This window comes from Oncorhynchus nerka, linkage group LG17 (assembly GCF_034236695.1).
Source record: "Oncorhynchus nerka isolate Pitt River linkage group LG17, Oner_Uvic_2.0, whole genome shotgun sequence".
Classification (NCBI taxonomy): Eukaryota; Metazoa; Chordata; class Actinopteri; order Salmoniformes; family Salmonidae; genus Oncorhynchus; species Oncorhynchus nerka.
The window spans coordinates 26,517,959-26,536,589 of NC_088412.1; the positions used below are offsets into that span (position 1 = coordinate 26,517,959).

Here is an 18,631-nt window from a genome sequence, read left to right on the forward strand (position 1 = left end):
CCGTGCTAAAACAAAGTGCCTTGTTTGATCATTAATGATTTGGATACTTTAAACACGAATCACATTTCCAGTTAAGTTTGTTTTGGGTCTTTGGTTCAGAGCGATAGGAATATAGAATGTTGATCATGATAGTCCATCTTTGGCTTAAACTCCATTTAAGTGATAATTGGTCTTTCAGCAGGCAGCTCTAGGCGATGAACTCTGAACTCCAGTCTATGTCCATCCACTTTTCACACTCGGCTGTACTTTTGCTGTAGATAAAGAACTAGTTCCCCATTTCAATTTGAAAGCATGTTGGCGTTATCCATCCCCTTCAGGCTATTGGGCTTTTATAGCCCAAGATCGTCACTGTTGATAATATTAAGTGGAATTTCTCTCTCATCAGTCATAAAGTGGCTCTAAATGCTAACGTGTATGAATATGTACATTTTGTGTATGGAAATGTCCTATTTTACAAAAGAAAGGCTAATCCTCTTTAAAGATCTTGAACTTAAAATTCATCTCATTGGAGCATCTTGCTTGGTCCCCATTTAGCTTCCTTCAAAATATAGATATGATGAAAATGATAAGACTACAGCTTGATCTTAAATGATTTCTACTCAGGGTATGAGGAGCACTTTGGTGCTTCATTGCTAGGTGTTATCGCTCTGTTTATGTGCTCCAGTATCATGTGCTTACGAATGAATAGAGCTCAAAGTTGAGCTTCTCAGTCTATATAGCAATTATCCAACTCTCTGTGTGAACCAAGTCTTACCAGAGGTGCTCCAACAGTGTACAGAGTCTCACATATCATTATTTAGAACTGGATGATCAATAATTGAGAACCATTGGATGAGAGGAATACCATTATGTTGACAATATACTCTGCATAGGGTACACAGTGTAATGTGGCTTGTTGTTTAGCAACTCCAACACCCGTTTAATCTGCAACTATTTCCTTTCCTATTTCTGTTACCTCTTTTAAGGAACTCACGTTTTTTTTTAAATCTTGGGGATTTTGTCAATGAGTTTACAAAAGCATTGTGTGCTTATACAAAATGTATCAGGTAGAAATTATTGCTTCCCCCATATGCAAGGTAAATCAGCAAAGTAATTTTGGTTTTGTTTTATTCTTATCTGGTCATTTAATTGCTGCTATTGTCTCATTAGGAGGAGGCACCCATGAATGAAAAGAGAAGTTGAAGTGAAAATGTACGTTTTTTTCTCAGTTTGCTTTGAATGGTTTCAGTTTGAAGACGGGCTTGTATATGATCTCTGCCAGTGCTGGTATTGTAAGCACTGCTAAACAGTACAGACAACATTTGCCAAATGCTGCCTTTGCTGTTTAACAGATAATTCAAAAATTTCTCTGCAAATTATCACAATTTAATTAGCAATATAAATGCCAGAAGGAGCACATTATGTACAATTGTCTTGCTATCTTTCCAGAAATTAGTCTTTTAAAATGAATTTGCTGTATCAGTCATCTTTAAAATATTTTTGATCACTGAATTCATAGTTTCCATCCTGTGTTTTCTTTAAGGTATTCATTGACATAGGTGATTGCCTCTTAATTACTAGCACAGCCTCCTCCTATTCACTCCTATTAATTCATGTTTTCTGGCACAGTCCCAAAAGGCAGCCTTGCCCTATATCTTCTAATTACTTCTATAATTGAATTTGCTCACTGTTTCTGGGCTATGTTTTTAAGTGCCTGTTTGTTCCGAGGGTTTATTGTGTCTTTGTGTGACAGCCCTCTGCAGACAGAACATGCATAGCCATCTTTCCTCATTTCTCATAAATTTTCCACAGCCTGAGTTCTCTTTCTTTCTTTCTTTCTTTCTTTCTTACTTTATTACTTGCACCTCCAAACCCCAGACATATGATGGGTTAGTGAAACAGGAAGGAAATTAATTAGTGAGGGGAAAACAATTACCCTGACTTCTTCTCGTCCAGTTATTAGTACTATAACCCAAATATGTGAACCAATAAATCCTCCATAATGTTTCTTTGTCACTGAATACAGTTTTATGGAGATGGTCCTTATACACTTCCAGTAGCTGCTCAGGGTTGGTAAATGGAAAAGCTTCATACTATTCCAGAAATGTGCCGTATAGAGTCGTAAATCATGTTAATGACCTTGAGCCTATCAGAGGAGACGTGAACCTGATCAGGAGTGGCTATAGGAAATGTGAATGTAACCTTGATATGTTCAGATAGACACTCAGGAGGAGCCTCTGCGGAGCTATGTGTACTCTGCTCTCTTAGTGCACCAGTGATGAATTAAAAGACATGTTGCATATTGATAGAGACTAACAGAAGGAACATTGAGGATGCCACAGGGCTGAGGGTCCAGCACAGTCCTGTGTGTTATGTCCCTGTGAGTGGGGCTGAGAGGAATCTCCCTGACCGTTCCCTGTCCCTCTTATCTTCCTGGTGCTATCGAGGCCAGCCGACGACAAACCGGCAGTCCCCTGATGGGCCTGGAGGGCTCATTGTCCTCATGTCAGGGGGCATTATCCCACCGTAACGTCCGAAAAATTATTCCCCAGGCCTGACAGTGTGTCTTTGAAAAAACTTTCCCTCACTCTCATTGATTTATTTTCCCATCCGGCTCCTATCTCGCCTGCCTTTTGTTTCCTTATCATTGCTTCAGGTTATTATGTGCAAAGTATTGACAGGAGCAGGAGGCCGTGGTCGATGGAGAGCTAATGCATCCGTAATCCCGCCTTTGTTAAAGAGGAATGTTTCACTCGGGTCTCCGATGGGGAGAGAGGCGCAAAGCTGTTGATCCCCATTTTATTTGTTGGGAAGCCCATCCATCAATCAAACTGGAGACCATCTGACTGCTGAATGACACAGGGACTCGGCTGAAGAAATTTGATAACAGCAGTATTGTCAGAAGGCTCCCCTCACTCTCTTCGATAAGAAATACATTTGACTGGAGCAGATAAGCACATGAGGATTAAAGCCTTTAAGAGAGTGGGTTACACACATGCCACAAGAGTTGTTTTTTTTCAAGAGCTTTGGTGTAAACGATACTTTTGGCAAACAACACAAAAATACAGATTCAAAGTGTGCTGCTTGTGATAGCGCAGGATATGCTTGGATTATTTATAAGGTTCCTGATAGTGACAGCAACCCCTATAGGTATGTGGCATTTTGAGGAGACAACTGGGAAGGTGCATAAAGTAATAGGCTTAGTGCTGTGGCATGTTGTCATGCTCTGTGAGAACCATTGTTATGAATGGCATACGTATAACAGTATGTTATGTGTCATACCAGCTACTGTATAGAGAAAACCTACTTAACATGTGACTCTGATCTGGAGTGGATTGTAATCCAAAGACAAACCAACAACATTATCATCACCACCATCTAGAGTATTCTCTCAATCGGATTAATGCTAGGAGAAGGGTTAAATCCATCATGGATATTATAGTTAATCATCTAGGCATGAGGTAGCCAGCAAGCTTCTTAGAATGGCATACCTTATTCAGGACTGGGTACAGTACCTTTGTTAGATGGAGAAATTAGCTTTGTGTATTAGCGCTGAAACAGTGTTTCGATGTCAGGCGTTCTCAGGTTGGCTATACTAAGGCCATATAAATCATTTTAGTAGAATTCCATAGGGTTCGACAACTATGATTATTATACAAATGATGAAGTCATTAAAATAACAGAATAACAATATTTCCTCTAATGGAATATAAAAAAAATACATTTGAAGAGAATACTTGAGTATGATCATATCAAACATACAGTTTATTAAACATAATCGAGTCGAGGAGCGAGAAGAAGAGGTTGTACATACATTTATATTCTGTTCAGAAAAGGGTTAGTCCAACATTTGCCCAACTCTACATTTTCCATTTTCCAAAGTAAAAGGACAATGACCTGAAAAAGGATTTTAGTAGAAAATCCAAAGAAATCCTGAAATTACCAGAGGGCAAAAAAAAATGGAGGCTATTGTGACCCGTGCATTAACACACTGTATGATTAAGTTAGTTTTTGTGTTCGTAATGACTAGAGGCTAAGGAGTCAGAAGAGGGGGGAAAATCAATGTAAGAGTGCTGGAGATTAGCCTGACAAATTACATGCGCCTGGCTACTCCATTGTACAGTATGGCCTCTATATTCTAAAGAAGACGCCACAAGATCGAGCTGCCAAATGGCGTATGGACTCCAAGATCATTTTTATTGATTTTGCACAAACGTCAATGGGGGTAATTGTAGGTAGTCCAGCGACCCTGCATGTTGGATGTATGTCAGGTCCTGACTGAGACAGACAGACAGCTGTCATTGTTCCTCTGTCCGGGCCATTCACACTCCCAGACACACTCACTTAGAAACAGACACTCTTTTTTTCATTTACATTATAACAGAGATGGATCTTGTGTCTTGGTCTAGTAGGCAGTTCATTACTGCTAAAAGTATGACAGATACTTTGACATTGTTCAAAATCAGCACCTGAAAATCTGAAGTGGTAGCTATAATCTGTAATGTGCACATATTGAAGTGAAAAGTTATTATCAAAAAGACTCAGAAAACATTTAATAGTGGACAATTTCAGCAATAAGAATTGAATGTCCAAAATGATATACACAGGAATTGACCATAAAGTGTAGCTAACTCTTGTTACATGCTATTAGTTACTAATTGATTATTAATGTGATGTAATAAAAACAAGGATTTAAGTAGATTACTTACAAGAACAGATCCAAGCTATACAGGAGCAGTATGTTTATGTTTTCCGCCAGCCTCAAGCTTACTCTTGATTGATATTCATCTAACAAATCTGCTTGTTGCGTCATAATGAAATGTGTGCGTGTAACGTGATGAGGGTTGGAAGCGTGGGATCATTTGATTCTATTAGCCTGCATCTGATGTACCACCGAGTTACATGGCAACGTTAAGCATAGCAGATGTTAACAGTGGGAGGTAAAGTGCTGACAGCTATAAGTGCTCTCTGGCAGTAGCACGTACACACACACACACGCACGCACACAGACAGGCAGACAGACACACACAGGAGGGCAGATGTTGCATGCACTTGCCACAAGTTTCCCCCCTTCCTTTCTTTATGGCATTTAAAGTATCAGTACAGCACATTGGGATCTTTCCCATGGAGTTCCTGCCATTCCAAATGGTGAGAATGAATGGCATAGGCCTCCATAAGTCAAGGGCTCTCTTTGCTTTTCACAGACAGGCAAACGCCAAAGACTTATCTTCCCGTTGGCCACAGGCCTTTATGAGCTAGTTGTGAAATTCTACAACTAGTGTTTGAAGAAGGGGTAAGAAAGCTAGGGAACTGAGAAATGTGTGTCAAGTCACGGCTTGTCTGATGGTAGAGGCTACTGTGTCTCAGGTCTTTCTGGTGTTCTCACATTAGCTCCATGGTGTAATGTCTCTCTCTCTCTCTCTGGCTCTGGCTGTAGGCTACTACTGGACTCATATAGGACTGGAAAGGCAGGCTGGGCACTCATTCAACTCACTTCACATATGTTTGTCTCTATTTTCTTTGAATATGATTTCAAACTTAGTAAGATTTGTATTTCTCCTGGAATAGTGAAAGTACATGTGGTGTGTGTGTGTGTGTGTGTGTGTGTGTGTGTGTGTGTGTGTGTGTGTGTGTGTGTGTGTGTGTGTGTGTGTGTGTTTGACTGTGTTCTTTTTTAGAAAGTCAGGTGTGTCACCCAATTCAGTCAGTATCAACTGGATGCTTTTGTTATGCTTCTGTGTCTATAATAGCCTATGTGACTGTAAGAAAAACTGTGAAAACTGTACAGTTGAAATCAGAAGTTTACATACACCTTAGCCAAACACATTTAAACACAGTTTTCACAATTTCTGACATTTAATCCTAGTAAATATTCCCTGTCTTAGGTCAGTTAGGGTCACCACTTTATTTTAAGAATGTGAATTGTCAGAATAATAGGAGAGAGAATTATTTCAGCTTTTATTTCTTTCATCACATTCACAGTGGGTCAGAAGTTTACATACACTTAATTAGTATTTGGTAGCATTGCCTTTAAATTGTTTAACTTGGGTCAAAATTCTTGGGTAGCCTTCCACAAGCTTCCAACAATAAGTTGGGTGAATTTTGGCCCATTCCTCCTGACAGAGCTTGTATAACTGTCAGGTTTGTAGGCCCCCTTGCTCCCACATGCTTTTTCAGCTCTGCCCACACATTTTCTATAGGATTGAGGTCAGGGCTTTGTGATGGCCACTCAAATACCTTGACTTTGTTGTCCTTAAGCCACAACTTTGGAAGTATGCTTGTGTAACAGTATAACTTTAGACTGTCCCCTCGCCCATACCCGGGCGCGAACCAGGGACCCTCTGCACACATCAAGGGGAACTACTACTTCAAGGTCTCAGAGCAAGTGACGTCACCGATTGAAACGCTATTTAGCGCGCACCACCGCTAACTAAGCTAGCTGTTTCACATCCGTTACACTCACCCCCCTTTTGACCTCCTCCTTTTCCGCAGCAACCAGTGATCCGGGTCACGGCACCAATGTAACAGTATAACTTTAGACCGTCCCCTCGCCCATACCCGGGCGCGAACCAGGGACCCTCTGCACACATCAACAACAGTCACCCACAAAGCATCGTTACCAATCGCTCCACAAAAGCCGCGGCCCTTGCAGTGCAAGGGGAACCACTACTTCAAGGTCTCAGAGCAAGTGACGTCACCGATTGAAACGCTATTTAGAGCGCACCACCGCTAACTAGCTAGCAGTTTCACATCCGTTACACTTGGGGTCATTGTCCATTTGGAAGACCCATTTGCGACCAAGCTTTAACTTCCTGACTGATGTCTTGAGATGTTGCTTCAATATATCCACATCATTTTCCTGCCTCATGATCCCATCTATTTTGTGAAGTGCCCCAGTCCCTCCTGCAGCAACGCCTCCCCACAACATGATGCTGCCACCCCCGTGTTCACGGTTGGGATAGTGTTCTTCAGCTTGCAAGCCTCCCCTTTTTTCCTCCAAACATAATTGCCATTATGGCCAAACAGTTCTATTTTTGTTTCATCAGACCAGAGGACATTTCTCCAAAAAGTACAAACTTTGTCCACATGTGAAGTTGCAAACCGTACGTACGTTCATCTCTAGGAGACAGAACGTGTCTCCTTCCTGAGTGGTATGATGGCTGCGAGGTCCCTTGGGGTTTATACTTGTGTACTATTGTTTGTACAGATAAACATGGTACCTTCAGGCATTTGTAAATTGCTCCCAAGGATGAACCAGACTTGTGGAGGTCTACAAAAAAAAATCTGGGGTCTTGGCTGATTTCTTTTGATTTTCCCATGATGTCAAGCAAAGAGGCACTGTGTTTGAAGATAGGCCTTGAGATACATCCACAGGTACATCTCCAATTGACTCAAATGATGTCAATTAGCCTATCAGAAGCTTCTAAAGCCATGACATAATTTTCTGGAATTTCCCAAGCTGTTTAAAGGCACAGTCAACTTAGTGTATGTAAACTTCTGACCCACTGGAATTGTGATACAGGGAATTATAAGTGAAATTATCTGTGAACAATTGTTGGAAAAATGACGTGTCATGCACAAAGTAGATGTCCTAACCGACTTGCCAAAACTATAGTTTGTTAACAAGAAATTTGTGGAGTGGTTGAAAAACGAGTTTTAATGACTCCAACCTAAGTGTATGTAAACTTCCGACTTCAACTGTATGTCTTTCATTATTTATAACCTGAAATAAAAGTGTGTGCCCGAAGAAGTAACATTGTTCATGTCAGTAGATATATTTGGCAGAAGTGGACATTTAAAAAATGACAGTTGAAAGGACATTTGAGGGGCTGTCAAATTGAACGTTTTATTTCTCTGAACATTTTTATTTCATAATTGAATTAAAGAATTTGCAGTAGATAAATAATAGTGAGCATTGACATTTTTCCACAGATGGATACACAATGCCACTCAAGCTTCTCTCTTTGTCCAGCCACTTACCCAAAAACATGATTTTGTTTGTGTGTGTGCAGTAGCAAGGGAATGGTCTTCATTTTTACCAGATTCTCCCAGCTTTCACAAACTCCACCTCAAGATAGCCATTTAGACTAAAGCCCTGGACGGCCATCAAAACAAAGCTCTATCAAAGGCAGCTCAGCCCTGTCAGATGGTTGTCCAGCCTTGTGTGTCTGGAGCATACTTGTATCTGCATGCTCCTGGCCTAAAAGCAGCAGAGAGGCCAATCCTATCCCGGCCTGCGCTTAATGCTCCATGCCTGGCGCCAGCTAGGCCTGCAGACCAGGGTGAAGGGAGCCATGTCTGTGCCACCTAGGCTGCCTAGTGCCTTCCCACGCCCCGGCATCCTCCCTTGCAGCCGGGAGCCAGCCCCATCTCCCCAGGCTGTCTGGAGCTCTTCCCAAACGGTTGGAGGATACGGTCAACAGCTTAGATGGATGCCACATTAGGTCCTGCTGGCCTGTGGAAATCCTACTGGAAAACTGTGCTGTGTTTTCATGGATATGCTACGGATGTTGTGTTACATGGTTTATACAGTGGGCATCCAAAGTATTCACCCCCCTTGGATTTTTTTTATATTTTGTTGCATTACAAAGTGGGATTGAAATAGATTTATTTGTAAAAAGAAATTGTCAATGATCTACAAATAATACTCCATATTTTCTAAGTGCAAAGACAATTTTACAAATGTTAACAAATTAATACTGACTAAATAACTAAAATATAGTGAGTCATTGTATAAGTATTCACCCCCTTTGTTTAGGTGACATTATATTTGAATGACTACCTCTTCTTCTGCCCCCGCACATAAATAAGATCCCTCAGTCTATTGAATTTCAAGCACAGATTCAACTACAAAGACCTGGGAGCTTTTCAAAAGCCTGTGATTGGTAGATGAGTAACAATAACAAATCAGACATTGAATATCTCTTTAAGCATGATCAGGTTAATAATTATGCTTTGGATTATGTGTTATAATTATGCTGTGGATGAAGATGGCGCTGCAATAGATAGCTGCCGTTTTACGGGCTCCTGACCAATTCTGTTATTTTCTGTGATTTTGTTTTACATAATATTTCCGCAATTATTTCCTAAGACCAAAAACAGCTTATGGACATCAGAACAGCGATCACTAACCTCGGTTTGGATGAAGATTTCTCACTCAACGAGTCGGTAGCTGTGGACATACTACTTGTTCCTGACCAGGCCCTAATCCCCTGGACTCAAAAGAGGAAGAGACGGCACAAGGGAGGCAAACGAACAGGCTCCTTGACGCGATTACGTCGGCGAGTAAAAGACAATGATAATATAATTTACATCTAGCTGGTTTTTCTATGAGGTGTGTGTCTCTTTGTTAACAACACCTGGTGCACGATCGCTAATGTTAAGGAAGTCTCAAGGTTTTGCTCACCTGAGTTAGAATACCTCATGATAAGCTGTAGACCATACTATTTAGCTAAATAGTTTTCAGATAAAAAAAATGTGTAGCTGTCATTCATCCGATAACACCGAGGAGTTTAACACAGTCACCAGCTTCCTTAATAAGTGCATCGGTAGAGGTATATCAAGCCTTTTTTTTTAAATATATACTCAAAGCTCCATTAATAGCTTTTTTAACTACTCCTATAGAAATGGTTGTCTGTCAGGGACTCAGCAGGAAGGTCTGATTTCACTATTATTAAAACAATACCCAGATGACAAATATAAAAGGTCCAGTCCATTAAAAAAAACTGGAGGCATCTTACACTTCAATGTTCAGATGCAAAAATACTAGTGAAATACAGAGCACTCGGAATAAAAAATGTTTTACCAGGTATTGTTCATTCAGATCAGACAGGTTTTTTTTACATGGACGATACGTTGGAGCACAACAACTACTAGAAATAATAGAACAACATGAAACACCTAAGAAGCCAGGCCTGGTATTCATAGCGGATTTGGAAAAGGCTGTCGATAAAGTAAGACTGGATTTTAAATATAAATGCCTAGTCTTTTTCCAATTTCGGTGAGTCTCTTATTCAATGGTTAAAATGAATGTACAACAATCCCAGGTGTAAAATAGTAAAAGTGGCTACTTCTCCAAAAGTTTTGAACTGTCGAGGAGTTAAACAAGAGTGTCCACTGTCACCATATCTATTCGTTATGGCCATCAAAATGCTATCTGTAAAAAATCAGATCAAATAACATTAGAGGATTGAAATCGAAGGCTTAAAAACGAAAAGGTGTCCATGTATGCTGATGACTCATGTTATGTTTTATAATAAATCTGCAAGCTGGATCCCTGCAGCGTCTCATTGAAGATCTAGATAACTTTTCTAGCCTCTCTGGACTAAAACCTAACCATGATAGGCATCCCATATTACGTATTGGATCTTGAAAAAACACAGCTTTTACATAACCCTGCAGTTTACCTATAACATGGGCTGACGGTGAAGTAGACATACATGGTATTCATATCACAAAAGATATAAATGAGCTCTCCACAATGAATTTCAATTGAAAATGAGTAAAAACAGATAAGATCCTGCAAACATGGAGGTAAATACCAGTCTATTTATGGAAAAATGACACTGATTAACTCCTTAGTCATATCTCAGTTTACTCACTTCAAATCAAATTGTATTTGTCACATGCTTCGAATACAACAGGTGTAGAACTTACAGTGAAATGCTTACATCTCACTTACTTATGGTACTGCCTACTGACGATTTGTTTTTCAAATCATATGAGCAAATAATATTACACTTTAGCTGGGATGCTAAACCATACAAGAGAAAGTGTGCCTATCTATATAATGAATATGAACTGGGTGGGCTGAGATTACTAAATATAAAAGCACTAAACCTCTCTCAACAGTTTTACTTGAATCCAAAATGGTTCTCAAGTAGATTGTTAAGAAAAGCTCATCCCTTTAAAAAAAATGGCCTTTATGCCTTTGTGCAGATTGCCATGTCTCATTTTCAATGAATTGAACATGAAACCTTGTTCAAAGTACAGTACCAGTCAAAGGTTTGGACACACCTACTCATTCCAGGGTTTATCTTTATTTTACTATTTTCTACTTTTTAAAATAATAGTGAAGACATCAAATGTGAAGACATCAAAACTATGAAATAACACAGTAACACGGAATCATGTAGTAACCAAAAAGAAGTGTTAAACAAATCAAAATATATTTTAGATTCTTCAAAAAAGCCACCATTTGTCTTGATGACAGCTTTGCATACTCTTGGCATTCTCTTAACCAGCTTTCTTCTTAATGCATTTGAGCCAATCAGTTGTTTTGTGACAAGGTAGGGTTGGTATACAGAAGATAGCCCTATTTGGGAAAAGACCAAGTCCATGTTATGGCAAGAACAGCTCAAATAAACAAAGAGAAATGACAGTCCATCAATACTTTAAGACATGAAGGTCAGTCAATGCGGAACATTTCTAGAACTTTGAACGTTTCTTCAAGTGCAGTCAGAAAAACCATCAAGCGCTACAATGAAACTGGCTCCCATGAGGACCGCCACAGGAAAGGAAGTCCCAGAGTTACATCTGCTGCAGAGGATAAGTTAATCAGAGTTACCAAGCTCAGAAATTACAGTCCAAATAAATGCTTCAAAGAGTTCAAGTAACAAACACATCTCAACATCAACTGTTCAGAGGAGACTGCGTGAATCAGGCCTTCATGGGTCAAATTCCTCCAAAGAAACCACTACTAAAGGACACCAATAAGAAGAAGAGACTTGCTTGGGCCAAGGAACACGAGCAATGGACATTAGACCGGGGGAAATCTGTCCTTTTGTCTGATGAGTCCAAATTTGAGATTTTGGTTCCAAACACTGTCTTTGTGAGATGCAAAGTAGATGAACGGATGATCTGCGCATGTGTGGTTCCCACCGTGAAGCATGGAGGAGGAGGTGTGATGGTGTGGGTGTTCTTTGCTGGTGACACTAACTGTGATTTATTTAGAATTCAAGGCACACTTAACCAGCATGGCTAACACATCATTCTGCAGCAACACAATATCCCATCTGGTTTGCGCTTAGTGGGCCTATCATTTGTTTTTCAACAGGACAATGACCCAACACACCTCCAGGCTGTGTAAGGGTTATTTGACCAAGAAGGAGAGTGACAGAGTGCTGCATCAGATTACCTGGCCTCCACAATCACCTGACCTCAACCCATTTGAGATGGTTTGGGATGAGTTGGACTGCAGAGTGAAGAAAAAGCAGCCAACAAGTGCTCTGCATATGTGGGAACGCCTTCTAAACAGTTGGAAAAGCATTCAATGTGGAACAGGTTGAGAGAATGCCAAGCGTGTTCAACGCTGTCATCAAGGCAAAGGGTGGTTACTTTTAAGAATCTAAAAATCTACTGTATGTCAAGACTTTGTGCTTTTCAGCTAACCACCACACTATGGTGTTTGGCCTGATCACCGGCGACAATGACACAGCCTATAGGGAGGAGGTCAGTGACCTGGCAGTGCGGTACTAGGACAACAACCTCTCCCTCACTGTCAGCAAGAAAAAGGAGCTGATCTTGGACTACAGGAAACTCATGTATATAGCCAAGTTAACATTACTCATTGTGTATTTATTCCTAGTCTTATTATTTTTCTATAATTTTTCTCTTTATGCTTTGTTGGGAAGCATTTCACTGTTAGTCTACCCCTGTTGTTTACGAAGCATTTGACAAATAAAATGTAATTAAACCACCCAGACACAACAAAGATATAGTCGTCCTTCTGAAGTGAGATGCCGAACAGGAAGGGAACTGTCACCATGAGCTAAAACTCCATGGCAAGACTTAAATTGCTGTCTAGCCATGACCCCCAACACCTTGACAGAACTTGAAGTTTGAAAAGCATAATGGGCAAATATTGCACCATCCAGGTGTGCAATGTTCTTAGCGACTAACCCGAGAAGCCTCACAGCTGTATTCACAGCCAAAGGTGTTTCTAACAACATGTACTCACTCAGGGGCATGAAAACGTATGTAATCCAGGTATATTACTGTTTAATGTTGCTCATTTTTTGAGAGTATTATTGGAATTTGTTTTCCGCTGACATTAATGTTTTGTGTTGATAGTTGACAAAAAATATCAAATTAAATCCATTTTAATCCCACTTTGTAACACAACAAAATGTGTCAACACTTGTCATAATGAACAAACGAATCATTCAAAATAAGCCCATTAATTCTGCCTTGTATTGGTTCATCTGAAGTACCTTCCCATTCCCTTCTATAGTGAGATAGAAATGGGTTGATGATTCAATTAAAATATTCAATTTCCTACACATCTTGATTTTCCTCCACCTGTCCCATTAATGTGTTGTTTTTTCCTGCTGAAAATATGTATGTGATATCTGGGGGAAAAATGAATAGCTTGTTTAAAGATGTGGGATTGTACAGTAGCTTCCACCAGTCCAGTGTCTACTCTCTTCTACTGTACTTTGCTTGGTATCACTTTCTGTGTGACGATGTGGCCAGCATCTAAAAGATATCATTCTATGCTGCCTTGGGTGTCTTGGTTTGTCACTAAATTACTCGCCACATATAATTACAGAGGATGAGGTGAACGCCTCATTTCTCTTTGTTATATGCTAAGCAGTCAGCAATCTCAAACAAAAGGGCCCTGGCTCTGGAAACTATAGGATTTGCTGCTGGGATTATAGTCTCATGGATAATGATGTGTGGTCAGCAGAAGCAAAGCTTTATTTTAATTCAAATTGGCCAGTAAACAAACCCATTGGTATGTCTGATGGTAAGAGTAACTGTCTAGTAAGCGCTGTGGTACAGTATCGCCACTTAGCTGGATCTATTATGTATGTTTTACAGTGGAGGTCTTCTGTTATCTGATGGGACCCGCCACCTATTTGCTATTGTTGCTACATGGCTGTTTTCCACGTGGGGCATCTCTCTTACTATTTTTACTGGTAGGCAGGTTCAAGCCAGTTCAACTCTATCGTCTATTGATTTACACTGTCTATGTACTCTGTGTCACGTAGCTGTAAGATGGGATATGAAAATGCTACTAGCATGCATAATTCTGTTGAGATTGTTTGAAATTGCATAGGTGTCGCATTGGTTTCCATACCTGAGAAAATACTGATGATCAGATAATATGACTGGACAGTGCAAGTCATGACAATTCACACAAGTATCACACATCTTGGCTGAGTTAATAGGATTATGTCAGCATTCATACTGCTTATGACTATTACTACAGTCTGTCACAGCATATTATGACAAGTGTTTTGTCACTCAGTCATTACTGTGCTATGCATTAGAACACTCCCAGTGAATACATACCAGGCTGAGTTATATAGGCATATAGTGTATGTCAGTGGTTTATGGCAGAGGGGTGTGTTAGGTGGGTTTACTTTGTGGGTGGGTGGGTGGATGCCCAGTTATATATGAATGCCCAGTTTTACATCTGAAATGTGTTAGCATTCTGTGATGCTCAAAACACTTCTAAGTGAACTCTCTCAGACATACTGCTATTAGACTCTGCCTGGAAAACAATGAGCTGTTGCATTGAATCATTTCTCTCTCAATGTAGTTTTAATTCAAATCCTCCAAAGACGTCCATTGTATGACTCATTTGACTTTTATCTTTATTTTATTTCACCTTTATTTAACCAGGTAGGCCAGTGGAGAACAAGTTCTCATTTACAACTGTGAACTGGCCAAGATAAAGCAAAGCAGTGCAACACAAACAGCAACACAGAGTTACACATGGAATAAACAAACATACAGTCAATAACACAATAGAAAAGTCTATATACAGTGTGTGCAAATGAAGTAAGATTAGGGAGGTAAGGCAATAAATAGGCCATAGTGGCGAAATAATAACAAATGTACCAATTAAACACTAGAGTGATAGATGTGCAGAAGATGAATGTGCCAGTAGAGATATTGGGGTGCGAAGGAACAAAACAAATATTTTAAAAAATCTAACTTGGAGATAAAAAGTTAATAATGTGATCTGTGGCAAAACATATTACTAACAGTAAATCTGTTAAAATCCTCTTGACAATAATACTCAAAGCCAAGATCATTTCCCTTGACTCTCAATTGAGAGGAAGGAAAGTGGATTGATAGTGAGTTTTGAGAAAACCATGAAACATTTTCAGATTACTGTTACTGTTAAAACAAGGATGGAGGCAGCCAACCATTTTGTCACGCAACTCCTCCATAATATTCCTATTAACCCGAGAACTGGTTTTGTTGTTGTTATTAGACATCCCCTTCATAATCTGTTCATCTCCCTCCATTTTTTGGGTGCACCTTGCAAGCTAATTAACGGATAGAATTTTGATTTAAGTCATTATTGCTCACACCTTTGCAGCAGCACCTCAGAGATTAACAGTGAACCGCGTGTTCTATGAGAAGACAAAACCCTTGCTGTCACTGGAGTGGATTACTGTCTGTATAGACCTATAGGAAGGTAGAGGAAGCCAGTAATTCCTATAGAAAAGTAGACAAAGTAGAGCCACTGACTAACAACTTTCCCCGCGGAGACCTTTTGTCTTCAGATTCCCGTTTTCTCTTCCAGCTCCCTGACAGGACTGATAAAGACCTTGAGTCAGGCCAAAGCCAAAGCTTAGGTGACATGGAGAGTAAATTCAGCCCTAATGATTGGTGATATGCAATATGTTTTCTTTGGCTAAACGTCTGTGCTTTGTAACTCCTAAAGCACTTCATTGATTACCCATAGCTTAATTACAAATGGCATCAGCTGCAGACGTTACTTTAAATGGCTATTGAGAAACCTTATGCTCCCTGAATGCGATATTCAATCATCTCACTTAACTAAAAAAAGAATAATGCTATGTGAAATCCATGGTAACAATACTATTGAGATTTTAAACCCATGTTATATGAAACTTTTAAGCTTGATTCAAAATCCGTAACCACAGTTCCTATTATCATAGTCTATTGTAACCTCTCTCTCCAAAAAAGTGTCTCTCTGGTCTTCTTTCTCTCCAGTTTAAGGATTCAGCTTATGAATGATCATTTTGGGGAATTGTTGATAATAAAAATAAAAATATCTATTACTATGATAACATTATTAATAATAATGTTCATCACCAACCTATAGCGAACATTTTGTTCAACCAATGCCAGCTTCTCTTGACATTGCAGTGAAGCCTACTTTCTGCAAACGAAAAAAATCTTTATCAAATCCCCATTCTATGCCTTTCAATAATAAACCAAGCCCATTACCTCACCGCAGCTTTTGTTTGCCCTATACAAGAGAGAACAAAATTGTTATTCAGGAGAACGCTTTAGATTGGTATTGTGGGTAGAATTCACAAAGAGCAGAGTTATTGTATTAAAAAGAACCATCTGTATCAGAAACAATGGCTTCAAATTATCTCTGAATACCCACTGAAAAAAATATAAAGCTTTCCCTTCCCATTATGTGGGGTGGTTGTAGTGGTGGTGGGGTGGGGTTGGGGGGTGAAGCAGACTTGGTATAACTGACTTTTGTTGTTCTTGATGCATTCTTCTCTTTTTAAATCGGCCCCTTTTCAGATTGTGTGTAGCCATAAACGGCTTTTCTTGTTACAGGGGTAGCGAGCAAAACACCAGCGTTCAGCGAGCAGCTTGAGCGGTGGTACGCTGAAGTAAGAGCACTGGCTTTTGGAAAAACCTGCGGACTACCGGGCGAGCAAAGAGAGAGAGACAGCCTACCGCTGTGTCGGTCGAGCAGAGAGCGGGATCTCCGGCGGCTGAAGAGTGGTTCTTGAATCCGCCAGATACTGTTCCATCCTCTTTTCTGCCAATCAAGCAAAGATGAGGACAACACCCAAACTGGCACGTAAGTAGCATTACAGTCGAGAGTGGTCCGGGGACAGTGAAAAGCAGGCTGCGCCTATATGCAGTGCACTGCAGTGTGATAGAGTATCGCGTTATGAGCTTTAGTGGTTCGTAGGTTATTTTCCCATTGGGTACTCGGACATCATTTAAAACTTGCTCAACACTGGCAAACATTAGATGTCAAGTAGATGTCTATTATAAATATCCATCATGTACGTGTTTAGTGGTTTGTTTGTAATGGCTTTGTTTGTTTTGTTGACTACTGTTTGAGATTTGTCCCATTATGTATTTTTTTTAAACATTTTGTTACACAATTCTCCTCATTCTTCACCAGAAGTAGCCTAATGTTTGACCTTTAAACACGGTTCTTAATATTTGTTCAAGATGTATTGATTTGGCCTTGATCTGGGCTACTTGAGAGTAGGCTGTCAACCATAAATATTGAAACATCACACTTGTCAAATGATTGTTCCAAAGTAAATGTTTAATATGTATTAATCCATTTCTGAGTTTATACTGATTTATAGTTTGAAGTTAAAGAGCAATATAGCAAATTAGAGAACAGAAATGTTTGTGGGTAGAGTTAAGTTAGTATAACTATATTAGGTTTAAAATTGCACTCTTTAACCATCCACTCTCCCTTTTCCTTGGGTATTTCATAGGCTACATGTATTGTGTGCTTATAAATTAATATTTTCTTTGGTGCAGGCCTACTGCTCTCCAATCACTAGCACGACACCTAGTGGACAATAATATAACATTTAGAGATTCATCATGGTTATTTTCTGTCATTTTTCTTACCATGAAGTCTCTCTCTATCTCTCTGAGAAAAGCAAGAATCTGTTTAAAAAGTAAATCCATTGATTAAATAAACATATTACATCCAATTAGTAATATCAGTGCTGGTTATGTTGGATTATATTCAGTAAATATGGATATTTTAGGACTTTAGTGTGATTAAAGATATAATGAGTTAGGCTATAGGCAATAGGGTTATTATGGGATATATATTGAGGCAGGCCTAAGGGTTATTATGGGAGGTATATTGAGTTAGGCTAGGGTTATTATGGCAGACATGGTTTTATATCGGGTCAGATGTACATTTTGAAAGGGAGAAAAAAGTGACATTTTCCAGAAGGGTGGGCTATAGGCTTTTTAAAAACAATATTTAAACAGAGTCCTTCTAAGATATTTTCACACTCATTATGTTCAAGGGTTGATAGGAATGGGCCTGCATTTAATGAGAAACAATGTGTTTTTATTAAAAAGTTAATTTGCTATGAATTACAGTGTTTTTCTTTCTAGTTTGTACATGAATAAAATAGCCTATAAATGTGTTATTATTGATTTTGCTCAGTCGAGCCTTCTTTAAAAATATGTTTGTTTTATGGTGCAAATAGTACTAGTTGGTTTGGTCTATCGAGTGGTCAAACGGTGTTTCCCGCAAATCGGTTAGTTGTCAAATAGTTTGCTAATTGCAAATGCAGGGAAATTCCTGTTAAGGATTCTTAAAGATGTTGCAGACTCCCCGCTGTTGCTTTTCCCATTATCGTAAACAGATTACAAATAGCGGGGGAAACACTCAAACGCAGAAAGAGAAGCGGCTATTTCTGACTGTTGTATCTCCACATCTCACCCAATTACTTAAAAGTGAAACCTTTTGAATATGGTGGTAATAAACTCTTTACCAGTTTGTATATCATTCAAATAGGTATTGATGTTTTGTTTAATAACATGTACAAAATAGGCATAGGCTATAATTATTATATTAATAGTATAGGCTAGACATTGTTGATTTAAAACTTTATCTCGCTCAAAACTGTGTCCAAAAAATACAATATAT

General features: G+C 39.4%; 1 long non-coding RNA gene across 2 annotated transcripts in view; it reads left to right on the forward strand.

Annotated features, from left to right (window-relative positions):
* Positions 1-18,631, forward strand: part of LOC115144991 (uncharacterized) — a 55,260-nt gene that overhangs the window by 6,362 nt on the left and 30,267 nt on the right. The window contains exon 2 of one of the 2 annotated variants that reach the window (XR_003865895.2): positions 16,540-16,789. This is a non-coding gene — a long non-coding RNA (uncharacterized LOC115144991). Of the gene's footprint in view, positions 1-16,420; positions 16,790-18,631 lie in introns of those variants that run through there. The other variant, XR_003865894.2, reaches the window with a different exon arrangement.